The sequence below is a fragment of the Kogia breviceps genome, chromosome 17 (assembly GCF_026419965.1).
Source record: "Kogia breviceps isolate mKogBre1 chromosome 17, mKogBre1 haplotype 1, whole genome shotgun sequence".
In the NCBI taxonomy this organism is placed as follows: domain Eukaryota; kingdom Metazoa; phylum Chordata; class Mammalia; order Artiodactyla; family Physeteridae; genus Kogia; species Kogia breviceps.
The window spans coordinates 41,069,140-41,083,107 of record NC_081326.1 but is presented as its reverse complement, the minus strand read 5'-3'; the positions used below and the strand labels follow the sequence as shown (position 1 = coordinate 41,083,107).

Below are 13,968 nucleotides of genomic sequence, written 5' to 3'. Positions count from 1 at the left end.
TTTGTAGCAATTAAAGGGCTATTCTCAGTGCTAAATGCAGGCGCTATATTTGGAAAATCAGTGGTTTCAGCATACACTACCGGTTGACCATTATGGTTAAAAGACAGGTATTTTAGGTACTTTTTGCAGAATAAAAGGAGACAACCCTAACATTTACATGAATTAGAAGTCATCAGAACCACTATATGTGGAGACTCAAGCTTGGAGTGTATGAGTGAATGGAGTCTCAGAATACAATCACTGCACAGGATCACAAAGAGCCTGAGGCATGGAAGGGGTGTTTTCTGGCACCCTATGCCACACCCAGAAAGCAGCTCAAAGTTTATATATCACAGATGGCAGGCTAGTGCTCTCATCTTTGCATATAAAAGAGAAGACACAGTGACACCTAACACACACTTAGAGAGGAGGATGAATGTTCTACTAAATTCACATTTTATGCTATTTTATAGTATGGTTTTATTTTCATAATCTTAGGACAGCACACAGAAGTTTCTTAATACACATCTGATAAATGAAGAATGATTAATAGATGCATGAAGGAATGAAAAGGAGGGATAAAAACGGAAGTTCCCCAGTTCTTAACGTTTGTGAGTAGATGAATCTTTGAGCAACAAATGTAAAGACTGAGGACTTGTGAAGATGACTGATGACCACAATTTAATAAACCTTATGATAGCGTTAATCTCATGCATGTTACGTATGTGTGGGAATAGATAATTAGTAAGGTATAAATGTTAAGCAGCTCCAAAGGTGGGGCCAGTAGGAGTCCCAGCCCCCTCCCTGAGGTCCTCCCTACCTTATGGGATCTGGGGAGCCTGATCCTTCACACTCAGACTGGTGTCTGGGAAGATACTTCACCCAAGGTCTTTTAGAGAATGCCTCACAAAGGAATAGACCTGAGGAAAGAAAAGAAAGAAGAGAGAAGAAAAGAAAAGAAAAAAGGTAAAAAAGGAAAGGAAAAGAAAAACAAAAAACACAAGAAAAGCCAAAGAGAAAAGACAAGACTTGATTCTCTTAACTCTGGTTCATGTATGTGCGCGCGCGCACACACACACACACACACACACACACACACACACACACACACACACACACACACACGCCCCTGTTTCCAAGGCACTGGACTACTTCCTGACCTCATCCTTCCTCCCTGGAATTTCCCCTTTTCCTTGCTGATCCCTGGAATGATCCGTTTAGTTCTATTATGGTGTGAGGATTCCAGGAGGAGAGGCCAAGGAGACAAAGCCAAACCGCTCCTTCAAGGGGATGCTCAGGTGGTCTCGTGCATTTTCATCTCCTCAGGGTGTTCTGTCATAGGTGATCACTTGACTTCAGCTTGTAAGGACCATGAGAAATGAGCAAATAAGACTCAAAGAGGCAGTGGACTTCTCCCCTTTTTCTCTTACTCCACACCTGTATGGGAATCTAGTTCTAAGCATCCTTTGAGTCTCTCCTCTCCTCATCATGCTGCTTCCTGCCTTGGATCAGGCTCTGGTTGCCTCTTTCTTGGACAACAGCTGTGGTTTGAGCCTATGGACCAAGCATGCATTAGCCTGCTGCTGAGCTATGAGGGTTCCTTCCCCTCTCTGGGCTCCAGTTCCTACAGCTTTCAAGTGTTGTTGAGGAGATTAAAGATGTGAACCTGCATATCCCCAGAAGGGTCTCCATCCTCTTCTGTCTCACCCAGCCTCCACACTGATGCCACAGCAATCTCTCTGAAACGCAAGGCCAATCACTTTATTTTCCTTCCCACACCTCTCCTGTTCCCCTCTAAACAATAAAGACCAGATTCCTCATCATGGTTTATAAGGCTTTCATGCCAGCCCCCTCTACTTTTCTCACCTAATCTGTCAAGTACTGCTTTGCTTCCAACCGTACAAAATTACACAAAACTCTCCCTGAACATATGCTTTCCCATTAGCCAAAGCCTCTTCATGCACCATTCTCCTGCCTGGAATTTCTTCCCCTCTCTTGTCCATTTGGTGAATATCCATCCAGTCTTTTTTTTTTTTTGCGGTACGCGGGCCTCTCACTGTTGTGGCCTCTCCCGTTGCGGAGCACAGGCTCCGGACACACAGGCTCAGCGGCCATGGCTCACGGGCCCAGCCGCTCCGCGGCATGTGGGATCCTCCTGGACCGGGGCACGAACCCGTGTCCCTGCATCGGCAGGCGGACTTTTAACCACTGCGCCACCAGGGAAGCCCCATCCAGTCATTCTTAAAAACAATTCCAATAGACTGCATTCTGCAGAAACTGTCCAACCTTCGCTTGCGGGCTCTCTCCTCGGAGGTCTGATCTCGCCAGGCATACGTGCCTGCAGTATAGCGACTGTGGTGTGCTGTTAGTTCACGTGTCTCTCTCCCAGGCTGGGGGCTCAGTAAGAGTTGGCTGCTTGATCGTTCCTTTCTGGGGATCCCTAGCACGTGCTCAGTGCTAACTGACGTTTGTTGAATCACAAGTTTGAGTTGCTTAGGACCACACAGCTGGTTAACGCATAGTGCGGAGAGTGCTGTTTCCTTTCTGTTCCGGGTTGATTGTGTCCCCCAAAGAAGATATGTCGAAGTCCTAACTCCCAGTCCCTCAGAATGTGACCTGATTTGGAAGTAAGGATGTTGCAGATGTAATTAGTTAAGATGAAGTCACGTTGGATTAGGGTGGGGTCCTCAGCCAATATGACTGGTGTCTTTATAAGGAGAGGAGAAAGGACACACACAGAGACACACACAACGTTGCAGGCAGAGACTGAAGTGGTGTATCTACAAGGCAAGCATGCCAAGGGTTCCTAGGAACCACCAGAAGACAGAAGAGGCAAGGAAGGTTTCTTCCCTAGAGCTGTTGGAGAGAACAGTCCTGCTGACACCTCGATCTCAAACTTCTAGCCTCCAGAAGAGTGAGACAGTCAATTCCTGTCATTTTAAGACACTTAGTGTGCAGTACTATTATGGCAGCCCTACAAAAGGAATATACTTCCCATCAGACCATCTGATCAATCCTTGTCCTTCACATTTAAAGCTGACTCTGCTGATCATCTTCCTGTCCCTGCACAGGGATGATACAAAGGCCGGCACACAGAGGCACAAGGATCATGAAATTCATAAAGCTTCCACTTCAAGGGCCTTCACTTGTAAGGCCCAGTCCAAGGGCACGGGAGGGTCTCCAGATTTGTGTTCACATAATTATAAGTTTTTGCAAAAATTTCAAAATGGTATTTTCACCACAATCAATTAAGAGTACTATCTTCTTCCTCTCCTACTTTGCCTTGGGTCAGGTGACTTTATCATGGTCTGAACTTTTCGGGATGTTGCTAAGAGGATGTAAACTTGGAGATACACTTAGTTTGGTTTAGTGGCATATATTTCTGCGGTCTTCAGTCACTTGCATGTATAGTGAAGTTCTTGCTAGATCTCCTAATGTAGGTGACTTTCTGAAATTCTCCCCTGCTCACTGTGCCAGAGGCTGCCCCATGTCACACGTGTGTCCTTCAGGGCCCAGTCCTGACACTAGGAGGAAGGTGAAAAGAAACAAGGTTTGAAGCGTATCCAGACGCTAGTCTGTGAAGAAGTCTTTGAATCACCAGATGTGTAAAATTGTAATTGGAGGCTTCGTTGCTCATCAACTCTTTGTCAAAAAGGAAGTTCTCTTCTGTCAGAGCTACACTTCGATAATGTAGGGTATACACCAATAAACACTCCTTACACTTTTAAATATTGTAATGGGAGTCTCATAAAGGAGAATTTCATCTGAATTCTTACGTTTGCGGGACCCAATCCTGTAGCAATGCTGTAAATGTTGAGACCATTCTGAATGCAAAGTTGTGTCTTCTGCATGCATGTCAGATCATGTTTTTGTAAATCTAATATAAATTGTCCTGATGAAGTCTGGCGATTCCAGATGAAACAGCATGCAAGAAACAGGCTGAAGAAACAAGTGTACCCCTTGAACAAAACTACACATATTCATCTTTGAATCATTGTGCAGCATATGACTAATTTATTGTACAATTATGTAGCTCACTGAAATATAGCAGCCATTTAAAAGTGCATTTTCTCTGATGAATATGTGTCATGAATTCTAAAAGTATTTAAGATTAGCCAAGAAATGTCCTGAAATCCTGCAGCTCTTTTATGAAAGCAACTAGATTAGAGTTTTCCCAGGTTTGAAAACCTTAAAAATTAATGTCAAATCGCCAGCAAGAACTTGTGAAGCTCAAAGTAACTTTTCTAAACTGTTAACAATAAATACAATTTATTTTTCTGTTAGAAGGAAGAGAAAATTTTCTATTCTCTCTCTGGAGAAGATTACACAATTGTTATTATATGAAGAGTTAACCGGAGAGTAGGGAGCCAGAAACTATTGGGCAAGAAAGTATTATAGAGACGTGCCAGACAATTCATTCATAAGAATATTATCTTACATTTATGGATTTTGTAACACTTGTGTTGTAACTTTGTTATATTTGTAATTTGTTATACTTTCTTCTCTCAATCTGAAGAAATATTCACCTTTGTACCAAATTTTATATTCCTCATTTTGTATCATTTTTCTTAAAGAAGTCCCTTCCTCCAAATTTTATGTGTTAAGCCCCATATAACCAGGATCTGCCCCTGCTAACACACAATTATGATTGACATGGTTTGTTCATCAAGTTCGGTTGAAAGCCAGCTGCACGCAGGGCTCTGTGGTAGGAGCTTTAGGGTGCAGAGTTAAAGTGGGAAGAGCCCTCAGTTGGAGTTAGGGGTCCAGGAGTCCAGTCCTAACACTCCCAGAGGAAGCCATATGAGATTACCCAAGTCATTTCCCCTCTTTAAAACTCGATTTCTTAAGTGAGGAGTTTGGATTAAACAAGTTCTAAAGCTCATCTTTGTGGGACAATTTTCTCTTTTTTAAAATTTATTTTATTGAAGTATAGTTGATTTACAATGTTGTATTAATTTCTGCTGTACAGCAAAGTGATTCAGTTATACATATATATGTATATATATACATTCTTTTTCATAGGGTTTTCCATTATGCTTTATCACAGGATATTGAAAATAGTTCCCTGTGCTATACAGTAGGACCTTGTTGTTAATCCATTCTACGTATAATAGCTTGCATCTCACACGACAATTTTCTGAACATGTATTTCAGAGTCAGCCCAACCTTAATATTATTTGTGAATGATATTTGCCACCGTCTAGCTGTTTCCGCTCTCTAGGAGTTTATGGCCTTGGTGAGCTAAGATTAGCTTTTGGCTTTGTTGTGATAGGCAATGTTTGCCGGTAGTTCTGTTCCTTTGTTTCATGGGTTGGTTTACATCTTGTGCCAAATAAGCCCCATTTCCAGTGGCTGAATTGTTGAAGCTGTGCCTGCTCACGTCCTCACGAGGATGCCGTTCCTGTTCCAGCGGGAGTTACCACACCGAATGGCTTGACTGACATCTGGGTCTCACTGAAACTCTGGCAAGTCCTGCTCACGGGACCTGCGTCAAGATATACTCCTGCCTGGCAGCCTGGGGCATGAGTCCGTGACTTTGTTTTCATAGACCCTAACTTCTAACAGAGCATTCTATTTGATGTTTCGACTGTGCTGAGGGGATCCCCCAGTACGCTGGCTGTGATTCCTGCCACAGGGAAAATGCTTACCGTCGCATGGCATATTGACATGACATTGCTCTGTAGTTCTTTGGTTTGCTAAGGAGCCATCTTCCATATAAATGCCAAAAACAAATTTTCCACCAAGCAACTCATGTTTATCCTACGTTAGAAGACTACCAGTGCTTGCTTCAGTTGACACTTCTATTTTTATTTTCATGCCTAATGAATGGCCATTTTATTCATAATTCATTTATTGATTTGATTCACATCCCTCCTTCTTCCAACTTAAGGATTTCAGTTGGATTTCTGAACTCAATAGGGAATTCTGGCCACATCAAAATGGCAGTTTCTGAACCTGGCAAGATCATAGTTGTATTTGGGCTTGATTTTGGTTTCCAAAGATAACTTAAGAAGGTGTCAACATCCCTTAATAAGGTCAGTTACATAAGGTGGTAATTAGTCTGTGAACAGAATGCCAACATTGATAAAAGGTGCTAATTTGGTTATTTTTAAAAGTGTTTCTACTGTGGCACATACCTTTTAAATAAGAACTCTTGTCTGCTATGGCTGTTTTTGAAGATTACATATAAGTCAGTTAAATGATTCATTCACTGGCTCCCTCAATAAATATTTGCTAAGGCACTGGATGAGGCGCTGTTGGCCACTTTGCAGAGATGATGCAGTTCTACAGATGGAGGGTTAGTATGAAGATGATGAAAGTTACAGGTCAACTTGACCCAGAAAAAGAAACCCTGCCTTTGAAGTTCCAGCCCAAAGATGGTAAGCTGATGGATGGTGTTGATTCCTGCTGGCTTGGCAGACACTAACAGAGTAGTAGAAAAAAATGGCTCAGCCCCAGCATGGTCCTTTTGGGGGCCATGAGACACTGACTCTGTTTAATGAAGAAAGTGGTCATTTGGTTGCTGCTGCAGAGGGGGCAGAAGGTAACCAACCATAGGGTTGAGCTACAAAAGCAATAAAACAACAGAACTTGCGTGGAGCAAACAGCACAAACTGTATGGTCATATGTCAGTCTGTTTTGTTTTTTTTTTTCTATCACTATATAGACGGGTCAAATTATTAGGATTAATGAAACCATGTGGAAATTGTCCTGGACATCTTACTAATTAATTAATTAAATCAATCCATCATTCAAACATTAATTTTTATTGAGCACCGCACCAGGCCTTTGCTGGGTGTTGAGGAATCAAATATGAATAAACTGTATGGAGGTCAGGATAAGGAGACAGACAACTACATCAACACTGCAAAACAGTTTGGAAAGCACAATGACAGAGCACTTGACAAGAACCTAATTCATTCTGGGGAGGGAGTGGTGAGCAAAGAACTCTAGGAGAGGAAGCATGGCCCAAACTGTCAGTAACCTACCTAACCACCATTTCCTTCATTCATTCACCACCATTTCCTTCATTCATTCTTGTCAACAGAACCTGAACTTTGTTCTGTATGAGGCAGAAGGCACTCAGAGTAGGGGGGTTCCATCAGATAAACCATAGTAATCCTTCTCCCTTTGCCAGTGATTGGTTTAGGGTGAGCTAGTGACCTGGACCTACTCAATGGGACCAGAAGAGAAGTCTGCTGGGAAAGATTTTCTTCTCTGATAAAAGAGAGAGATGTCCAAGGGGAAGCTCTTATTTTTTTCTGTCTTTGGGTGTGGTTTTGTGTAGATTTGATGTTTGGAGGCAAGGTATACATTTTGAGATCATATAGGGAAAGCCAAGACAAAGAAAAGGCAGCCTAGAGCTCAGCTGCTAAATTAACTAGCTCTGAAACTGCAGGGGAATAATAACCTCTAAATTATACTATAATAAATATCTAGTTTGATATTTTGTTAGTTGAAGCTGAAAACATACAAGCTGATGCAAAAGTCTTCCTGAAGGAAGTACTGAGCTGAGTCTTGAAGAGTGTGTAAGACTTCATCAGACAAAGAAGTGGGTGAAGGATGTTCCTGGCAGATAGAGGTATAAAAGGCACTCTTTCGGGGACAGAGAGTAGCATGTTTGGGGAGCCAAGGTGCTTAAGCATGGCTATAGCAAGAGATGGGGCTAGAGAGAAATGCAAAACCTTATGTGCCATGAGAAGAAGCTTATAAATGTATCCTGAAATAACCTGGGGACCATTGAAGATTTTGCTTAGATTTGCATTGTACAGAGAGGACTCTGGTGGCCACAGAAAGGCAGGTCAGGGTGTTTGGGATGAAATGGAGAGCATGTAGGACGATCCCTACAAGACCTGGAAAGGGTGGTAGTGAAGGAGATGCAGAGGAGGGGTAGGTTTAGGAGATGTTAGGGAAGCAGACTCCATAGGACTGGAAACCTGATCGAATGTGGGAGGAAAACAGAGGGAGGTGAAAAGGCCAACCTTGGGCTTTCTGGTGAGTGTCTAGGGGGAAAGTGGTTCTTGCCATTGAGATAGGAAATTAACAATTTGGTTCCGAGACTGGGGGGAATGGCTGGTAAGCCTGTTATGGGTTGGGGGTAGCATGGGGCTAATAAATTCAACTTGAATGTATTACATTACGAATTTTGAAGACAAACAAGTGGGGATTTCTAGTGGGCAGTTTCATATGTAGGACTGAAGCCAAGTGCTCCCAGGAGAGACCTCACCTGGAGAGATCTGAGGGTCCTCAGCAGAGAGGGGCTGTTGAAACCTTGTGAGTGGATGTACAATGTGTAGAATGGGATGGGAAGGCTGTTTCTAGAGACACTCAAGCTTCAGAAACAAAGAAGAGGAAAAAGTAAGAAAGAGTGGGACAAAGAAGGCAAAGAGACATAAACCAGAGAAACAGAAGAAAAGTAAGGAGAAAATGGTACCATGAAAGCACAGGGAAGATTGCTTTCACTGCACCACTGCTCAAGGGCCAGTGAGCTGTCATTTGTGTGATGAATGGACTTATTTTCTTGTTTATGCCTGTCCCTCTGACTACACTGCAAGTACCATTGGGGCGGGGCCCTCATCTCTTTTGCTCACCATTGAAGCTCCAGTGATAGACTTATTGCCTGGACTCTAGTAGGTGCTCATTAAATATCTGTTGAATGAATGGGTGGTTTTATTTATTTACCTTGGTGTCTCAGCAGCAATCACTAGGATGCTCAAAAATGTGTCAAAAGAAGTAAGAAGACAGAAGCCTGCCACAAGCATCATACCACATCCTCTTCTTGATTCCTCAATGCTTCAGATCCTAGAAACTGCAAATGAAGACCAGTGACCACTGTGTAGCCCAAACCCCATTACTGCCTGTGAATTGACCTGGGCAACTCACTGGAGAAGGAAAGGAGAGTTGGAGTGGGAAGAAGCTGTTTGGGAGTGTGAATGATGCAAGGATAATTCCAAATAATGTGAGCACAAAGCCATTTGCAAATGGGTCTTCCATGAAAAAAATAAATTATTTACTTATTTGGTTGTGCCAGGTCTTAGTTGCAGCAGGTGGGCTCCTTAGTTGCAGCTCATGGGCTCTTTAGTTGTGGCATATGAACTCTTAGTTGCGGCATGCACGTGGGATATAGTTCCCTGGCCAGGGATGGAACCCAGGCCCCCTGCACTGGAAGCACGGTGTCTTAACCACTGTGCCATCAGGGAAGTCCTGGGTCTTCCATTTTTTAATGTTAGCTGAACAGACCTGCTAGCTCATACAGTACAAGTAGCAGATTAACAAAACCAGTGTCTCTGTTCCCCTTATTGGGCTAGCATGTGTCTTCTTGGGGGTTGTTTGAACTTGTTGGTCTGTCTCCCTTAATAGAAAGTAAGCTCCATGAGGGCAGGGAATTGTTTCATTCTCTGATGTATCCACAACCCTTAAATCAGCATCTGGCCCACAATAAATATTTATTGAATGAATGAATGAATATTCACATTGTGCTTTGGCTGTTATTCTCAGCCACTATGGGTTTCCTGCTCTCAACCCTGCAGCAATCTCTCTCCCACTCTAGAACTTAATCATCATCTGCTTCATCATGATGCTGGCTAGGTACAACTTCTTGTGATTCTGGACTCCACAGGGAACAGATTTTGTCTGACTGCTTTCTTGAATTGCCCTTGGTATTATCACCGTCCTGAGCACATAAGAAAGGATGAATTGAATGTTGACTTTATTCACTCAAAAAATATTGGCTGAGCAGGGCTGGTTCCAGGTGCTGCACCAGGCCCTACTGATAACACGTTAAACAAGATCCAGTTCCTAACCTCATGAGTTTACCAGAGAGGAGACAGACCCAGAGGCAAATAATAACCAAACCAGTGAGAAGTTCTACAGTGGGATGGATGATGGGGCACTTCCCTCAGCCTGAGGGGCAGGGTGTGGCTGGTTGGAAGGTGCATCAGGGAAGGCTCCTCAGAGGAGGTTCTGCTTGTGTTGGGAGTTGGGAGGACATGTGGGGTGGCGGGCATGTCTAAGTCAGGAAGTGGGGGAGGATGAAAGCAGTGTGAGGAGAAGCATACTAGGCAGAGAGCAGAGTGTAGACCATAAAAACAAGGAGACATGAGAAAGCAGGGGTGTGTTCAGGGCTGGGAACATCTGTCATGACATGGAAAATAAATCAAGGATTGATTATAATCAGAACCTGGGACTCAAACTTAACTGTGGCACCTTAAGGTGGAGAGGGTAGAGTTCTTTCTGCTCCTGGATGGAGGGAACCCCGTCCCAGTGCACAGAACCCACTAAGTAAGATCTCCATGCTGAAGCATGGGCTCGGCTTTCTCTGTTCTTTGCAATTAATTACTGTGGTTGATAAGATCTCATCTTTTCCCACTCTAAATCCTGCGTTTTGTGTCTGATACTGATCTATGTGATTACACTCTTCTCTTAATACTGACCTGGTTTTATGGCATAAGATATACTTTCAAATGATAAAATTTGTTTTCTTTGAGATAAAAAAAAGGGTTGGAAAAGAAACTGACTGTAGTGTCTGTAGAATGAGAAAGAAAATAAACATTTTGGGATAAACATGGACATTTTAAGCCCCAAACTGTGGTCTATTAGGAACACTTATATCCAAAGGCATCCCTGTAGACAGCTGTGAGCAGCAAATGTTTAGCCTGCAAATACTAACTGCTTCAAGGAAAACATTCCTCTTTTAAAATAATCAAATTCAAAAGAAAGAGAATTGAAACTAAATCCCACCCCTAATTTGTGTTAAAATCCATGTAGTCAAAATGTATGATTCATAAATGAAATTATCCTTGGCCTCTTGAACTGACATGATTGGCTTCCTCCATGAAATGAGAAAAAGAGAAGCAAGAATCATTTCCTCTCTGAGTGGGGCTCCTATTTAATTGGTTTTGGTCTGATTTTTTCTGTCAGTAGGAATGGAGAAGAGGTTGCAGGGTAGACCAGTCAAGGCACAGCCCCCAGACTCCTGTGTCTTCAAACAGAAGAGACAAAGTAGAAAGTATTCTGACATTTTGTTTTTATTTTTCTGACTTGGCTCAAGTCACTTACTTTTCTTCAGGATGCTGTTTACACCAGAGAAACAGAGTCTGTAATTCTTGTCAGGGACAAAAACTGCTTGACAGTGCAGTGGGCTGGAAGTATGCAGACATATGTGGTATGAATTGAATGGCTCCATGAAACTTCCTCTATAACCGTAATACAAGTAGTTTCCATTATTCTACCACGGTGCGTAGAATTCCTATTTGATTCATTCCTTTAGGGGAAGATATGTCAATATTTCAGATTACTGTCATCAAATGGTGATACCCAACTAGACTGTTAGCTGTTGGATGGCTGTTGATAGAAGCTGTTGATGCTTCCTTAGTATGCCCGCTTGGTTCAAGTACAATCTATACACGTGGTAGGTGTTCAATAAATACATGTGAGAGCCCCAACAAATGACTATGCTAGGCCATAGTCAAGCCTTAGCACCATATGGTGCATTTATAAAATAATTCTCCAGCTAAGAACACTGAAATCTGTGCTTATCCAGAAGAAGAAAAGTTAGATTGGCTTGGGTACTTTAGAAGATCAGGAGTAAAACAAGGTGCAGTGAGATTCTCAGGGCCCAGGGCACTAGGCCTGTATTAGAAATACGTGAACCACGTAAGTAATTAAAACATTTCTAGGGCTTCCCTGGTGGCACAGTGGTTAAGACTCCCCTGCCAATGCAGGGGAAACGGGTTCGAGCCCTGGGCCGGGGAGATTCCACATGCCTTGGAGCACCTTGGAGCCAGTGTGCCACAACTACTGAGCCTGCTCTCTAGAGCCCATGAAACACAACTACTGAGCCCACGGGCCATAACTACTGAAGCCCGCGCGCCTAGAGACTGTGCTCCACAATGTGAAGCCCGCGCACCACACGCAGAGTAGCCCCCACTCGCCACAACTAGAGAAAGCCCACGTGCAGCAATGAAGACCCAACGCAGCCAAATATAAATAAATTTAAAAAAAATTTCTAGTAGCCACATTGAAAAAGGTAGAGGAAACAGATGAAATTAATTTGAATATATTATATCTAACCAATACATCAAAAATATTATTTCAATATATAACCAGAATAATTAGTGACATATTTTACATATTCTTTCATTCTGTCTTCAAAATCCAGAGCGTATTTTAATCTTATCACAAATCTCAATTCAGAGGAGCCACACTTCAAGTGTCTAGTAGCCACATGTGGTTACCATACTGGACAGCACAGATCTGTGCCTGTTGTCACAGATGGAGGCAAAGAGGAAGGGGGGGAAACAGGGAGGAGGTACTGCATTTGGGGGAGCCTTGGGGAGCCAGGAGCCAGTTGAAAGTGGCCAGAAACAGGAGAATGGGGAGGAGAGTTGGAAAGCAGGAGAGCATAACACAAAATATGCTTTGAAAGTTTGCTGGGGCATCTTTGGTACAGTGGCTGGAGCAGTACTGTTCAGGTATGTTTGGCTCAGGCTGGGTCAGATTCTCAGAGGTTCTTGCAGGCGGGGTTCCTTCAAGTGAAAGATGTGTGATTCCTTTGGTGTCTTTGAAGTGAATTAATCCAACCCAAAGTCTCTTAGTTTAATAATTCTAAAGACTTATTGACACCTAAAATGATCAGTTACTTTCTTCTAGAGAAAATTACCATCTTCTAGAGGAACAGAATCAAATGTCCATCTTCTAGCACAGGTATCCCTGCCTGGCCAAATTCTATCTCCATCACTCTATATTTAGCATCCTGAAGACCATAATAAAGGCTGTGAGAAAGAGGATAGACAGGAAGACTTTAGGTTTCACCTTTTTCAGAATGCCATCCAGTTTATCCAGGGCACTTTTCCATCATCTATGAACTTAAACTATGAACCTATGAACTTAAACTCGGTTGGGAGGCAACTTTCATAAAGAGGTTACTTATGGCACTCTTTAACATACTTGGGGTGGGTGGGAGGGAAATCCACATGAAACTGTCACTGCCTTCATTAGAGACTGCACATTCCTTTCTTGCCAAGTTTAGAAATTTACAGCAGTGACAGCCCCAGTCACCAAGCCTAATACAAGGTCTATTTCTCTCCCATGAAGCAAATTAAAATTTAGAAACTTTAGGGTTGTTATTCTATTTCTATTTCTAGATTTTTCTCTTGAGGCTACCTCATTTCTGGATCTTTCCAGCATCCATTGTTCACAAAGAGGTTTTCCATCTTCATCTCATGAATGGGATAATCCAACCTAAGGGGTGTAGTTCCATTAAACCAATATGTAACCTGAGGTCTGCACCTGATCTGCTTTTGTCTTGCTTGCCTTCTTTTTAAAAGGTCTCATTTTTCACTGTGCTTTTCTTGGTGTGAATTCCATGGATTTCTTGGGCATTTATTTCAGGTCATAGGTATTATCTGCATCTTCACTTATGATAACGGTTCCACCTTGAAACGAACCCAGTATTTCTTCTGAATATTTTAGATGGATCCTCCCTTCTCAATTTTTTTTTTTTTTTTTTTTTTTTTTTGCGGTACGTGGGCCTCTCACTGTTGTGGCCTCTCGCGTCGCGGAGCACAGGCTCCGGATGCGCAGGCCCAGCGGCCATGGCTCACGGGCCCAGCCGCTCCGCGGCATGTGGGATCTTCCCGGACCGGGGCACGAACCTGCGTCCCCTGCATCGGCAGGTGGAATCTTAACCACTGCGCCACCAGGGAAGCCCCCTTCTCAAATCTTAAATTTCTGTAACCACTGATGCCGCAGTCCCCTGCATGTGGTTTCTGATTGCTCCCATTATGGACTCTCTTCCTGTAGCTGTAAGGGCATGCCTCTCTCAACGGTTTCCTCAACTTGGGTTCCCTTTGCAGGTGGGGATGGGGGAGGGAGTCGTTCTGGCTGGCTCTGTTAGATTTCATCACTTTTCTTCCTAATCTTGTCTTTTTGAGCTTCTAAGGAAATCTTTCTCTTCCTCCTGTTTCATCAGCCCATCTGCTTTTCTTT

The 13,968-nt window shown here is 43.0% G+C and overlaps 1 long non-coding RNA gene across 1 annotated transcript in view; it reads right to left on the bottom strand.

Annotated features, from left to right (window-relative positions):
• LOC131743660 (uncharacterized) overlaps positions 1-13,968 on the bottom strand; it is a 68,248-nt gene that overhangs the window by 34,253 nt on the left and 20,027 nt on the right. The window contains exon 3 of the long non-coding RNA XR_010837374.1: positions 800-899. This is a non-coding gene — a long non-coding RNA (uncharacterized lncRNA). The remainder of the gene's footprint in view (positions 1-799; positions 900-13,968) is intronic.